Source organism: Amblyraja radiata, chromosome 7 (assembly GCF_010909765.2).
Source record: "Amblyraja radiata isolate CabotCenter1 chromosome 7, sAmbRad1.1.pri, whole genome shotgun sequence".
Classification (NCBI taxonomy): domain Eukaryota; kingdom Metazoa; phylum Chordata; class Chondrichthyes; order Rajiformes; family Rajidae; genus Amblyraja; species Amblyraja radiata.
This window is the reverse complement of record NC_045962.1, coordinates 41,671,388-41,685,733: the sequence shown is the minus strand read 5'-3', so window position 1 is coordinate 41,685,733 and position 14,346 is coordinate 41,671,388. Positions and strand designations below refer to the sequence as shown.

The 14,346-nt window shown below is 44.1% G+C and overlaps 1 protein-coding gene across 7 annotated transcripts in view; it reads left to right on the top strand.

Annotated features, from left to right (window-relative positions):
• ikzf2 (IKAROS family zinc finger 2) overlaps positions 1 to 14,346 on the top strand; it is a 203,517-nt gene that overhangs the window by 79,499 nt on the left and 109,672 nt on the right. The gene's annotated exons all lie outside the window — the stretch shown is intronic.

Here is a 14,346-nt window from a genome sequence, read left to right as displayed (position 1 = left end):
TGTTGTACATGATCAGACAAATATTAATCTGCATGTAGATTTAATTTAGCTGATGTTTCCATTTGAGCAGTTCCTTTTCTCACATAAGAGCTCATCCTGTGAGATACTCTAGAGCTGCTTCTTGATGCTTTGGCCTTAAATATATTGATCCTTGCATCGGTTTCTGCCAGCTCCGTTTCTAATTTCAACTGCTCCATCTCTCTTTTCAATTGTCCCTCTTGTAACTCAGTCTCTCTTATCAATTGCTCCTTTTGTCTTTTCAATTGCTCCTCTTGTGTCTCAAGCGTGTGCTTTTTACTCGTGGCAGCAGCCCGTTCCAAGAGAACAGCCCTATCTGCCTGAGCTTTAATACTAGCAGAGACCCTTGAAAATGCACATGATGAGGAGCTAGATTTGTGGCTTGATTTTCGTTTTGAGACATTTGAAACACTGTCTTCAGGTCCAATTTCTTCTGATTGATACACCACGTGGTGAGTGATGTACCATGGCTCTCCAACTTCAGAAAACCACCTATATATACATCTTGTATAAAACCATTAAGCTCCTTTTCAGGCATTGGTATTTCCAGCAATGACTCGTGGTATTCCCTGACTTCATTGCAGTGCTCGGTTAATTGAACCAGGCTAGATTGCACTTAATTCACATTTTCATCTGATTTCATGATCTCCTTCAGCTTTTCGGTTAACTTGTTAGCTTGTTTGCATATCGTGTTTCTTGACTTCAGACACTTTTCCATGAACAATTCCCAGCCTTTGTCAGTAGGTTTAATGATTCTTCTTTCTTTTCCAGAATCCTGTTCCATATCGCCCTCTTGTGGCTGAGCTTTAGACATACTGGCTCAATATCCCTTTAAGACGTGTTGACATAAAGCCATATGCTTGCAGGCTGGAATTCAAAACAACTGACCGGGAATTCAAAACAACAGATATCACTATGATTCTCAAAGTCACTTTTCAATTCTCCATTGTAGCAGCCGTTTTCCAATACAGCTTATTTTTACAGCCGTTCCAATACAGCTTCTCTTATAGTAGCTGTTCCAATAAAGCTTAATGCTGTACGTTCAGCTGTAGGTATTTGCGCTCCCTGCGCGTTAGCTTTCGAGGTTTCCAATCTCCGTTAGTCTGATAAGCGCCGTTAGTGACCTTGTCCAGTTGACGGCGTCAAGCAGATCCTTTGTTCCAGGTTTTCACGCGCTCCAGTTTCACTCATAGAGACAAGTTCTTACTTTAATGTAATTGCAATTTCTAACTTTTTCAATGTCCAACTTTCCGTTACCATTACTACACGGGAATGTGGGAGTGATCTTACGCAGACAAAATAACATATCTTCCAGTCGTTATTTCCAGCTTAATTGGTTCTTTATTGAAGTAGTTGTACAGACAAAAAGATGAACATCCTCTATTCTTGGAGGAACATCCTCTATTCTTCTCCAAATTGTAGCTTTCCGTTCTTACTATCTGGTAAGAACGGTGTTTTCTCCAACTCCCGTGGCTGGTCTGATCTGGCTACTCCCTCTCCAACTTTGATATATGTAACGGCCATCTACGTATTAAATGCCCACCCCCAAGCATTAAAAATAATACTGTTAGAAATATCCAGACAAAATAATATAATATGCCAACAGTAACTAGCCTAAGCATGAATGCCTCCTACAGATAGTAAAAACAAGGCAAATTGTCTATCACCAGTCCACTTCAGGGCTCTCACAACTTTTTTTTCTCTGTTTCCAGCCGGGCAACCTAGGCAGCTTTTTAGGTTGCCAAATGACAGTTTAGGTGGTCATTTAAGATGGCTTGCATGACACGTGCGATATTGTGCTCGGACGAAGTGCGTGGTTACCAGTCGGAATTATGTTCAATGAAGCATTCGCATATTATTTCTGCTTCAAGTAAAGTCACAAACTAAACATATTCACCAATCAAGACATGATATATACCACAATGACATGCAACAAAATTGTAATACGGTATATATAGTATCTCAACTCTTTTTATCTGTTGCAATGAATGCAATTTCTATTATTTCTTTCCACTTCCAAACAAAAATGTGGTTGGATTATTCAGCGTATGATCAACCTCGGTGATCGCAGGTTTGGCGATCGCTTTGCACAACACCTCCACTCAGTTTGCAATAACCAACCTGATCTCCCAGTGGCTCAGCACTTCAACTCCCCCTCCCATTCCGAATCCGACCTTTCTGTCCTGGGCCTCCTCCATGACCAGAGTGAGGCCCACCGCAAATTGGAGGAACAGCACCTCATATTTCGCTTGGGTAGTTTACACCCCAGTGGTATGAACATTGGCTTCTCCAATTTCAGGTAGTCCCTGCTTTCTCCCTCCTTCCCCTCCCATTCCCAGCTCTGCCACAGCCTACTGTCTCCACCTTTTCCTTTCTTTCCCCCCCCCCCCCCACCGACATCAGTCTGAAGAAGGGTCTCGACCCGAAACGTCGCCTATTCCTTCGCTCCATAGATGCTGCCTCACCTGCTGATTTTCTCCAGCTTTTTTGCTACCGACGGGATCCCACCACTGGCCACATCTTCCCATCTCCTTCCTGTCGGCTTTCCGCAGAGACCGCTCCCTCCGTAACTCCCTAGTCAATTTGTCCCTTCCCACCCAAACCACCCCCTCTCCTGGCACTTTCCCTTGCAACTGCAGGAAATGCTACACTTGTTGCTTTACCTCCCCCCTTGACTCCATTCAAGGACCCAAGCAGTCTTTCCAGGTGCAGCAGAGGTTCACCTGCACCTCCTCGAAACCTCATCTATTGCATCTGCTGCTCGAGGTGTCAGCTGCTCTACATCGGTGAGACAAAACGTAGGCTTGGCGATCACTTTGCCCAACACCTCCGCTCGGTTCGCAATAACCAACCTGATCTCCCGGTGGCTCAGCACTTCAACTTCCCATTCCGAATCCGACCTTTCTGTCCTGGGCCTCCTCCATGGCCAGAGTGAGGCCCACCGTAAATTGGAGGAGCAGCACCTCATATTTCGCTTGGGCAGTTTACACCCCAGCAGTACGAACATTGACTTCTCCAATTTCAGGTAATCCCTGCTTCCTCCTCCCCTTCCCAGCTCTACCTCAGCCCACTGTCTCCACCTCTTCCTTTCTTCTGCCCCCCCCTCCACCCTCACATCAGTCTGAAGAAGGGTCTCGACCCGAAACGTCGCCTATTTCCTTCGCTCCATAGATGCTGCCTCACCCGCTGAGTTTCTCCACAATTTTTGTCTACCCATTCACACAAGTTCTGTTATCCCACTTTCCTCACCCACTCCCTACACATTAGGGGCAATTTTACAGAGATAAGTTAACCTACAAAGCCAATGCGTCTTTGGGATGTGGGAGGAAACCCAAATGCTTGCAGGGAGAATGTGCAAATTCAACACAGACAGTGCCCAAGGACAGGACCGAACACAGATCTCTGGCGTGTGAGGCAGCAAGTCCACCAGCTGTGCCACTATATTTTGTTTTCCAACACACAAAAAAATTATACGTTGATAACTTTGGTTACTAAAAAAAAAAAGAAACTATCCATTTTCAGTCTTAAATCTCTAAGTGACGCTATGTCCCTCTTTACAGCTACTGTATGTATTAATTCAGTTCAAGACTATGGGGCATAAAGTTGTTGCCTAAAAATGCCAGAGACCCAGAATTGATCCTGAATATGGGTGTTGTCTGTATGGAGTTTGCTCATTTTCCCTTTGATCGCATGGGTTTTCTCCGGGTGCTCTTGTTTCCTTCCACATTCCAAAGGTGTGCAGGAACCTTTTTCAGGCTCAACCCAAAACGTAACATTTTCCTTTTGTCCAGAGATTCGGTCTGACCTGTTGATTTACTCCACTTTTTGTGTCAATCTTCAGTTTAAACCAGCATCTGCAGTTCCTTCCTACACACACGATATTATACGATAGAACTTTATTAATCCCAGGAGGGAAATTGTGTGTGTGTGTGTGTGTGTGGGGGTACATATATTATGCGCACACACACACACACACACACCACACACACACACACACACACACACACACACACACACACACACACACACACACACACACACACACACACACACACACACATTATATATATATATACCGTTTTGTTCTCTCATTAATAACATTGTTTGCAGAGTACTGTGTTTACATATTTTGTTGTGCTGCTACAACTAATGCCCCTGTCCCACTTAGGAAACCTGAACAGAAACCTCTGGTGACTTTGCCCATGACCCAAGGTTTCCATGAGGTCGCCGGAGGTTTTGGTCACTCTACCTAATGGTCGAAAGTGGTTTCAGCATGGTCGAGGCTTCTTCTAGGTTGCTACGATTGTTTCAACAAAATCAAAACCGGCCTCGACTAAAAATAGGTTGCCATTTGGTCGAAGCCAGTGGAGTGGGGTCGCTATTTACTTACAGGCAGTCGAAGGCCATCTCCTTCGCTGACCGGCCATTTTGATTGGCTCATTGGAGGTTTAAGGACCTAGAAGACCCGCTGGTAGGTAAAATGCCCACTAAACTTGATTAAGCTTCTTAAAACTGTCTCCACTCCTTCTCCCCCCCCCCTTCTCCCCCCCCCCCTTTTCTCCCCCCCCCTTTTCTCCCCCCCCTTCTCCCCCCCCCCCCTTCTCCCCCCCCCTTCTCCCCCCCCCCCCTTCCCCCCCCCTTCTTCCCCCCCCCTTCTCCCCCCCACCTTCTCCTCTCCCCCCCCCTTCTCCCCCCCCCTTCCCCCCCCCCCTCCTCCCCCCCCCCCTTCTCCCCCCCCCTTCTCCCCCCCCCCTTCTCCCCCCCCCCTTCTCCCCCCCCCCCTTCTCCCCCCCCCCCTTCTCTCCCCCCCCCCCTTCTCCCCCCCCCTTCTCTCCCCCCCTTCTCCCCCCCCCCTTCTCCCCCCCCCCTTCTCCCCCCCCCCTTCTCCCCCCCCCCCCCCTTCTCCCCCCCCTCTTCTCCCCCCCCCCTTCTCCCCCCCCCTTCTCCCCCCCCCTTCTCTCCCCCCCCCTTCTCTCCCCCCCCCTTCTCCCCGCCCCCCCTTCTCCCCCCCCCCCTTCTCCCCTCCACGCTGTACCTTTAAATTAAACTAAAAACACTAAAACCAGAGGAAATCTAAAGAAGGGTATCTACCCGAAACGTCACCCAATTTCTTCTATCCAGAGATGCTGGCTGCTCCATGGAGTTCCCCCGCACAATTAAAGCATGGAATAGTCTTCACCCTACCATAGTTACCCAACCAAACGCAACTAAATTTAAGGTGGCTCTTTTTTCCCCAAGAACCCTTTTTTGCTTAAGTCCGAGTCAAGAGAGTTTTAATGTCATGTGTCCCATATAGGACAATGAAATTCTTGCTTGCTGCAGCACAACAGAATATGTAAACATAATACAGAACCGGAGATGAAGGTTCAGTGTGTCTATATACCATAGACCATATATATACACAATAAATAAACAGATAGAGTGCAATAGGCTTTTATTTTTCAGAGTTTGGAGTTTGGTGGTGGAGGGTCTACTCTAGTTTAAATTCCATTTGGAAAATTTTTGTAGGACCAGGAAACCAGGAAACAAGACTTACTCCAGGGAGTTGCTCCAGGGAGTGATTCTGCTTTGGTTTTCAGCGGTCGCAGCGAGGCGGTGACCGGACAGCAGTGGCGGCCAGATCTCCCACAATGCAAAGGGAGGGAGAAAGTGCTCGCCGCCGACCAGTTGCCATGGCAGGGCGGCACATGCGCACAACCACGGCCGATGATGTGCTAGTCGCGGTATGCACATGTGCAGGGGAGGATGTGCAGGCCGTGGCAGTGCGCATGTGCAAGGTGGCGGGCCGTGCTGGTGGATTAGGAGCAGGCGGAGAGCGGAGAACCGGCGGCCTGGACACGGATACGGATGGCGGGCAGAGACGGAGAGTGACAGAGAGAGAGAGATGGAGACGAGGGCCCGCTCAGAGTTAAACGATAGGTGTCCCGGGTGCTTGCCAACCTGAGCAACCGTTAATTTCGAGCCCTGCCCTTCTGCCTTTCAGTTATGTCAATGTGAGACTTCAAAAACAGTTCTTCATCACTGTCGTAGAAGCTCAACGCCTAGCGGAATGTGTGTTCTCCACGAACAATGTGCGATGAGAATTCATAGCGATCGTGCCTTCTGTTGCCACAAATGTTGCACTCAAATGGGTCTCTGAAACCATGGCAGCCCATGTGGATGGTGTACATAACATGATCTAGAAACAGCACACGACAATGCTCGCACTTGAAAGCCCTAAAGGCACAACTTTGGTCCTCATGTTGATAAACAGCAATAAAAATTTCCAAAGGTGATGGAAAGACTGGAGGAAAGACTAGGTGCTGAGAGCTCGCTTATATCTGCATTAAGGAGGCAATTCAATTACAAATACCTATGAAGCCATGTGTCCCAAACATTATGGTGCTCTGAAATGGAGGGACAATGTATAAACACTGCTGCAATTTCTGTATGGTGAAACCAAATTGTATAATAATGGCCTTTATTTAAAACCTGACAAAGTGATTTTTTCTATTATAAATCTCAAATTGTGGAGTACAGAGGCAAATAAATAAATGATGGGTCTTTGTCCCAAACATTATGGCGGGCACTGTGCATGCGTGCTTGTGCAATGGTTCTCTTTGGAAATTAGATCACATTGTCCTGGGATTGTTAGTTATTCTTGGCAAACGTTTGTTTTCATAATGCAGTGCTGGACTGGTAAGGGGCAAATATTTTTGCTTTATTGTTTTCTATCCTTTTGGGCCCACTTCCCTATGGTATGAACTTGCCCTCCCGCCAATTGCCACACCATGATTTTCTGAAATCATTAATGAATATTTGATCTGTGCATTCCTTCACCTGGCTTTGATCTACTGGTTGCTTCCTGATCTACACCCACCCATAATCCCCCTTTCCAGGGCCAGATTGTGCCTTCAACTATGAACCTTATTTTCCATTTGACCACCAACAAGATCCTGGCACCTCCCGCACCCCAAGTCCCTTCTGCACTTCTTACCCAGGGATAGGAGAGTATGGCCAAGTGTAATAGGGATCGATGTGAAAGGTGAGATGCGTAAGGAATTAAATATATTGTATATGAATGCGCGAAGTATAAGAAGTAAAGTAGATGAGCTTGAGGCTCAGTTAGAGGTTGGTAGATATGACATTGTGGGGATTACTGAGACGTGGCTGCAGGAGGATCGGGCATGGGAACTTAATATTCAGGGTTATACATCCTATAGAAAGGACAGGCAGGTAGGCAGAGGAGAGGGGGGGGGGGGGTGGGGGGGGGGGTGTAGCTCTGCTTGTGAGGGATGGAATTCAGTCCCTTGCGAGGGAAGACATAGGGACTGACGAGGTAGAGTCACTGTGGATTGAGTTGAGGAATTGCAAAGGCAAGAAGACACTAATTGGTGTTATCTACAGACCCCCAAATATTAGCCCGGATGTAGGGTGTAAGTTGCAGCAGGGGTTAAAACTGGCATGTAACAAAGGTAACGCCACTGTGGTGATGGGGGCTTTCAATATGCAGGTAGACTGGGAAAATCAGGTTGGTTCAGGACCCCAAGAAAGAGTGTTTGTCGAGTGCCTCCGAGATGGATTCTTAGAGCCGCCGAGCAGAAAAAAGGAAATTCTGGATTTAGTGTTGTCCAATGAACCAGATTTAATAAGAGAACTAGAGGTAAAGGAACAGCTTGGAGGTAGTGATCATAATATGATTAGTTTTAATCTGCAATTTGATAAGGAGAAGGTTAAATTGGAAGTGTCAGTGATGCAGTTGAACAAAGGGGACAATGATGGCACGAGGGTAAGGTAGACTAGAAAGGGATCCTAGCAGGAATGACGGTGGAACAGCAATGGCAGGAATTTCTGGGCATAATCCGGAAGACGCAGGATAATTTCATCCCAAAAAGGAAGAAAGATTCTAAGGGGAGTAGGAGGCAACTGTGGCTGACAAGAGAACTGAGGGATAGAATAAAACTAAAATAAAAGATGTATAACACAGCAAAGAGTAGCCGGAAACCAGAGGATTGGGAAACATTCATAGGACAACAGAAGGAAACAAAACGGGCAATACGGCTGAAAAAATGAAGAACGAGGGGAAGCTGGCCAGGAATATAAAGAAGGACAGTAAAAGCTTCTTTAGATATGTTAAGGGAAAAATTAATAGCAAAGTCAAATGTGGGTCCCTTGAAGGCAGACATGGGTGAAATTATTATGGGGAACAAGGAAATGGCAGAAGAGTTGAAGAGGTACTTCGGATCTGTCTTTACTAAGGAAGACACAAACAATCTCCCAGAAGTACTGGAGGACAGAGGATTAAAGGGGGTAGAGGAAATGAAATAAATTTTCATTAGGCGAGAAATAGTATTGGGTAGGCTAATGGGACTGAAGGATGATAAATCCCCTGGGTCTGATGGTCTGCATTCCAGGGTCTTCAGGGAAGTGACTCTAGAAATAGTGGACGCATTGGTGATCATTTTCCAATGTTCAATAGATTCAGGATCAGTTCCTATATGGAGGATAGCTAATGTTATCCCACTTTTCAGGAAAGGAGCGAGAGAGAAAACGGGGAATTACAGACCAGTTAGCCTGACTTCGGTGGTGGGAAAGATGCTAGAGTCAATTATTAAAGAGGTAATAATGGGGCATTTGGATAGCAGTAAAAGGATTAGTCCAAGTCAGCATGGATTTATGAAAGGAAAATCATGCTTGAATAATCTTCTGGAATTTTTTGAGGATGTGGCAAGTAAAATGGATGAAGGGGAACCAGTGGATGTAGTGTATCTAGACTTTCAGAAAGCCTTTGATAAGGTCCCGCACGCGAGACTGGTGACTAAAATTAGAGCACATGGTATTGGGGGTAGGGTGTTGATGTGGATTGAAAATTGGTTGGCAGACTGGAAGCAAAGAGTAGGAGTGAACGGGTCCTTTTCAGGATGGCAGGCAGTGGCGAGTGGAGTGCCGCAAGGCTCGGTGTTGGGACCGCAACTGTTTACCATATATATTAATGATTTGGAAGAGGGAATTAGGAGCAACACTAGCAAGTTTGCAGATTACACAAATCTGGGTGGCAGTGTGAACTGTGAAGAGGATGTTAGGAGGTTGCAGGGTGACCTGGACAAGTTGAGTGAGTGGGCAGATGCGTGGCAGATGCTGTATAATATAGATAAATGTGAAGTTATCCACTTTGGTGGCAAAAACAAGGGGGAAGATTATTATCTCAATGGGGTTAGGTAAGGGGGAGGTACAGCGAGACCTGGGTGTCCTTGTACACCAGTCACTGAAAGTTGGCGTGCAGGTACAGCAGGCAGTGAAGTATGCTAATGGAATGTTGGCCTTCATAACAAGAGGATTTCAGTATAGGAGTAAAGAGGTTCTTCTGCAGTTGTATAGATCTCTGGTAAGAACACATCTGGAGTATTATGTACTGTTTTGGTCTCCTAATTTGAGGAAGGACATCCTTGTGATTGAGGCAGTGCAGCGTAGGTTCACAAGATTGATCCCTGGGATGGCGGGACTGTCATATGAGGAAAGATTGAAAAGACTAGGCTTGTATTCACTGGAGTTTAGAAGGATAATAATAATAATGGATGGGATTTATATAGCGCCTTTCTAGAATACTCAAGGCGCAAAGGATGAGGGGGATCTTATAGAAACATATAAAATTATAAAAGGACTGGTCAAGCTAGATGCAGGAAAAATGTTCCCAATGTTGGGCGAGTCCAGAACCAGGGGCCACAGTCTTAGAATAAAGGGGAGGCCATTTAAGGCTGAGGTGAGAAAAAAACGTTTTCACCCAGAGAGTTGTGAATTTGTGGAATTCCCTGCCACAGAAGGCAGTGGAGGCCAAATCACTGGATGGATTTAAGAGAGAGTTAGATAGAGCTCTAGCGGCTAGTGGAATCAAGGGATATGGGGAGAAAGCAGGCACGGGTTATTGCTTGGGGACGATCAGCCATGAATGGTGGTGCTGGCTCTAAGGGCTGAATGGCCTCCTCCTGCACCTATTTTCTATGTTTCTATGACTCTAAGTACATTTTTATTGGCTTGGGACTCTGGCTTGAAGTTTGGTGTGGAAGTTTTGGAATGCTATCCCTAATTATTTTGTAATAAGTATTTTCTGGATAGGGTTTTTAGGTCACTGATTGGAATTGAATATTAAAGTGAGATAAGTGTCAATGGGCAAAATGATTTCCAATAATAAGGTTCATTTTATTAAGATAAAGTCTTAATGGCTTGATACTTTTTCATTGTAGATGCATAGACAGAAATTATATATGATTGTAATGTTTAATATTGAACATAGAATTTAAGAGGTTGCTTGTAAACAGGTGGGGGAGCGGGGTTGGGGTGGTGGAGAGAAGGTAGCATACCATACATAGATTATTAATTAGGATGGATGAGATATTGCAAAGTAAGATCAAATGCAGAAATCCACACATCACATATTGGTTATACACACAGAAAGCTCTCATTGAAGCTTCATTTTTTCTGAAACATTCCAGAAATGTTGTCTCTAGCACTCTACCTGGAAGTCCTTTTGAGATGTTAATTATTCATTTGTTTCAATCTGCTTTTCCATCCTTTCCCTACTTCTGCAAATTCAAAAATAGCTCTTACTATTGCCTTAATTCCTTGAAAAGAAAATCACAAATGTTGGAAATCTAAAATAAAAACATGTTAAAATACATATAATTGTTCCAGTGAAATTGGTAGTCTCCATTTTGCCATTTGGTCAAAAATGGTTAATATCTCTCTAATCTCTTCTCTTTTAGATCAAGAATTTATTTTGAATTTCTTCTTTGCATTGACTCAAACTGGTTTGTCCCACTTGTTTACTGACAACTGGGGTGATATAGACAAACTGTACATACATTCTGACGTGCATGTTTATTGTTCATCATTTTGTTTCAACAATGTTGATTCAGTACTCTGATATGTTACTTGGATATGTTGGGATCAGTTTCAACCTTAAACGAGAAGTCTGAAGGGACTGTTCCATGCTATACGTCTCTAAGACATGGGCAGTTAATTAGTTGAGAATGCTGCCCATTCCAGAGTCAGAGAGGTAATCTGATGCAGTTTGATATCAGATTTCAGGAATGATGGCCAATTGAATTGGGTTGGGTTTGCAACTTGATTTTCAGTATAAGGACATACAGCCTACCCAAGATGAGCAAAACCAGATCAGCTCTGAACCCAACTATATATGTCATAGGAAAGTTGATTACCACTTTTTGCAGACACATGACTAGACCGCCCAGCAGCATTTGGAAGTCTATTGTTGTGTAGCCTGTTTTCAAAATTAAAGAATCGGGAATATTACCAGCACATTTTTATCTGAGTTTAGCATTGAGTCTGCTAGGTCAAGAGAGAGTTATATTTAGCTCTTCGGTCTGAAGGAATCAAGGGATATGGGGGAAAAGCAGAAACGCGATACTGGTTTTAGATGATCGACCATGATCATATTGAATGGCAGTGCTGGCTTAAGGGGCCGAATGACCTACTCCTGCACCTATTTTTCTGTGTTCTATGGCTCTTAAATGTGCCATTATTGCATGGATGTTTAGCATGGCTTAAATGATAAAACCAGGGAACCAACAAGAGTAAGCAGTTCAAGCCAAATGTGAAAATCTGGAAACAAAATTTATGAGAATCATTGGATTTAGTAGAAAGGAGCTACTATAGAACCTATTTTCAGAAAGGTATAAAACAAATGCAAGCAACTGCAATTATATTATTATGTTAATGATCGAAGAAAGTGAAATGAATCATTAGGAAAAATATCTATTTGAAAAAACAATAAATTACAGCTAATCTAATTCCAATAATTAGGCCCTACCAAACTTTTTAAGCGATGCCTTCGTTAATTTTGGAAAAAAAACTGCAGAATAATATAGTGAACAATAAATTGCTGGAGGAACTCAACAGGCTAGGCAGCATATGTGTTGGGAAATGGACACACAACATTTCAGGTTGAGACCATTCTTCAGTTTAGATGCAAAACGCTGTGTGCTCATTTCTCTCCACAAGTCTTGTCTGGCTCACTAAGTTCCTCCAACAGTTTGCGGATGCTGCAATCCTGAGTAAAATATAGTATCTTGTGTCTGCAGAATAATGTACCTAGACTCAAACAAAATGCATATACTTCCATCAGCTTCAATCACAAAAGTAATATGGCATTCATATAACACCTTTACTTATTCAAATACCCCTAGATGCTTCGCAGTAGTATTTTCAGACAAACTTTATTTTGAACCATATAGGAAGACATTGAATGTTCAAAAGCGTGGTTAAAGAATAGTTTAAAATGATGAGGCAAGTAGAAATGAGGGGGGAAAAAGTGGAGGGAGCTTGGCTGTCAATGACTGAGCTAAAGGAATCAAGCACTAACAATGGCCAAATTGAAGAAGGCACGAATTGCAAAAGATAGTAAGACTGAAGGCAGATATAGAGTGGTTAATGGATAAAGCCATGATGGAATTTGAATGTTGAGTTGGTTTTGCAGAAATGTCTTCTACATAAAACTTGAATAGTTGAAACAAAGGAAATTGTAGGTAATATATAGGAGTGTAATGCTATGGGCAGTGGGCAGGTGCTATAGCCTTGCATGGGAAGGTGGACGCTCCCACCTCCACAAGCCTCGGGCAGATGGGGCTCGTCAGCCTGGGAAGGCAGTCCATCTAGGAGAGGGAAAACTCTGATTTAAAACCTCCACTGCCTTGTGGCTATACCCAGTCATGGAAAAGGCTCCAGGGGTAAACCTCAAGAAAATCCGGAGTCAGAGCCCCTAAGGCGGTTCGTCGTTGTCTACAACCTCGCTCTGGCAGCTCCTGCGACGGCGCTGGTGCCAAACTGTAATGGCCCTGCTGTTCCTTTGGATCGATCAGTGACGTGGAGAGGGGAGGCGTGCTGCATGGGCAACAGCCTATCCTCCATATGACATCGCCCAGGCTTGCATCCGACCAGGATGCATCACCCATGGTCAGTCATGACCGAGGGGGGTCTACTAAATGCTATGGTGGAGAGATCGATGTAATGGGGTGTTCTGCAGATTAATGCTGAGGCACAGGCTGTTGTTCACATATAAATCTGGATTCAGAAGTTTAAGAAGTTTCAGAAGAAATTTGGTTCATTTCTAGGTTAAAAAGAGAGAAAAAGCTGAAGTATATTAAAGCATCAAATAAATGTATAGCAGAGTTAAAGCAAGTGAATAACAACATTTATAGAAGAAGGAACTGCAGATACTGGTTTACAAAAAAAGGCAAAGTGCTCGAATAATTCAGTGGGTCAGACTGCATCTCTGGAGAACATCGATAGGTGACATTTTGAGTTGGGACATTTCTTCAGACTGATTGTGATATGGGGGTTGGGAAAGAAGCCTGGAAGAGAGTAGGGGCAGGACAAAGTCTGGCAGATAATAGGTGGATACAGGTGAGAGGAATGTTTGAGAGGCAGATGTTTGGACAAAAGCCAGAGATGCAAAGACAGGAGGTGTGAGAGAAAATGATTGAAGAATTGTAAAGCTAGAGGAAGAAATGTAGGTGAAAGGGGAGGGGAACAAAGAGATGACGTAGGTGTGATCCAGGTGGGGCAAAGGGGAGAGATGGGATGGGAAAGGAAAGGCCTTGGAGAAGAGGGAGAAGGGAGGGGGGGGGGGGGGGGGGGGGGTGTTGTAAAATACTAAAATGAGATAATTCAATGTTCATACCATTGGGTTGTAAGCTACCAAAGTGAAAATTGGGGTGCTACTCCTTCAGTTTGGCTGTGGCCTTATTCTGGTAATGGAGGAGGCCCAGGACAGAAAGGTCAGTATGGGAATAGTAAGTGAAGCTAAAATGGTTTGTAACCGGAAGATCTAGCAGGTCTTGGTGGACCGAGCGCAAGTATCTGGCGAAAGAGTCGCTGACTCAACGCTTGATTTATGCAGTGTTTTTTATATAGTAAAAAACACAATAATGTCAACATAAAGTATATTGTGGTGAGATAGTAGTAATATCAAATTAGTCCTGCCATCATTGAAGAAGGTTTGAACAATGGAGCTGGAATTACTAAGTAACAATCTACATCATACTTTAGTTAATCTCTATCTAGAATTAAATTAAATTCTGATCACATTCTAATCACTAAGTACAAAAAAAAATCCTGTTTAAAGTAATGTGGAAGGATTACAAAGCCTATTAGTGCTAAAGAACAAAGTTGTGAGGAAAAATTGAGTAAAAAATGTAGCGTGAGGATATCAATATTTATTTTAAACTTCTTCCTCAGTTCATGATGCTTTGCCGTTAAAAGTTTTAAATATTAAATTGTGTGATTTGTGTTCTGGGACCGATTTTGTTTTATTTCAAAGTTTAGCCCATTGAT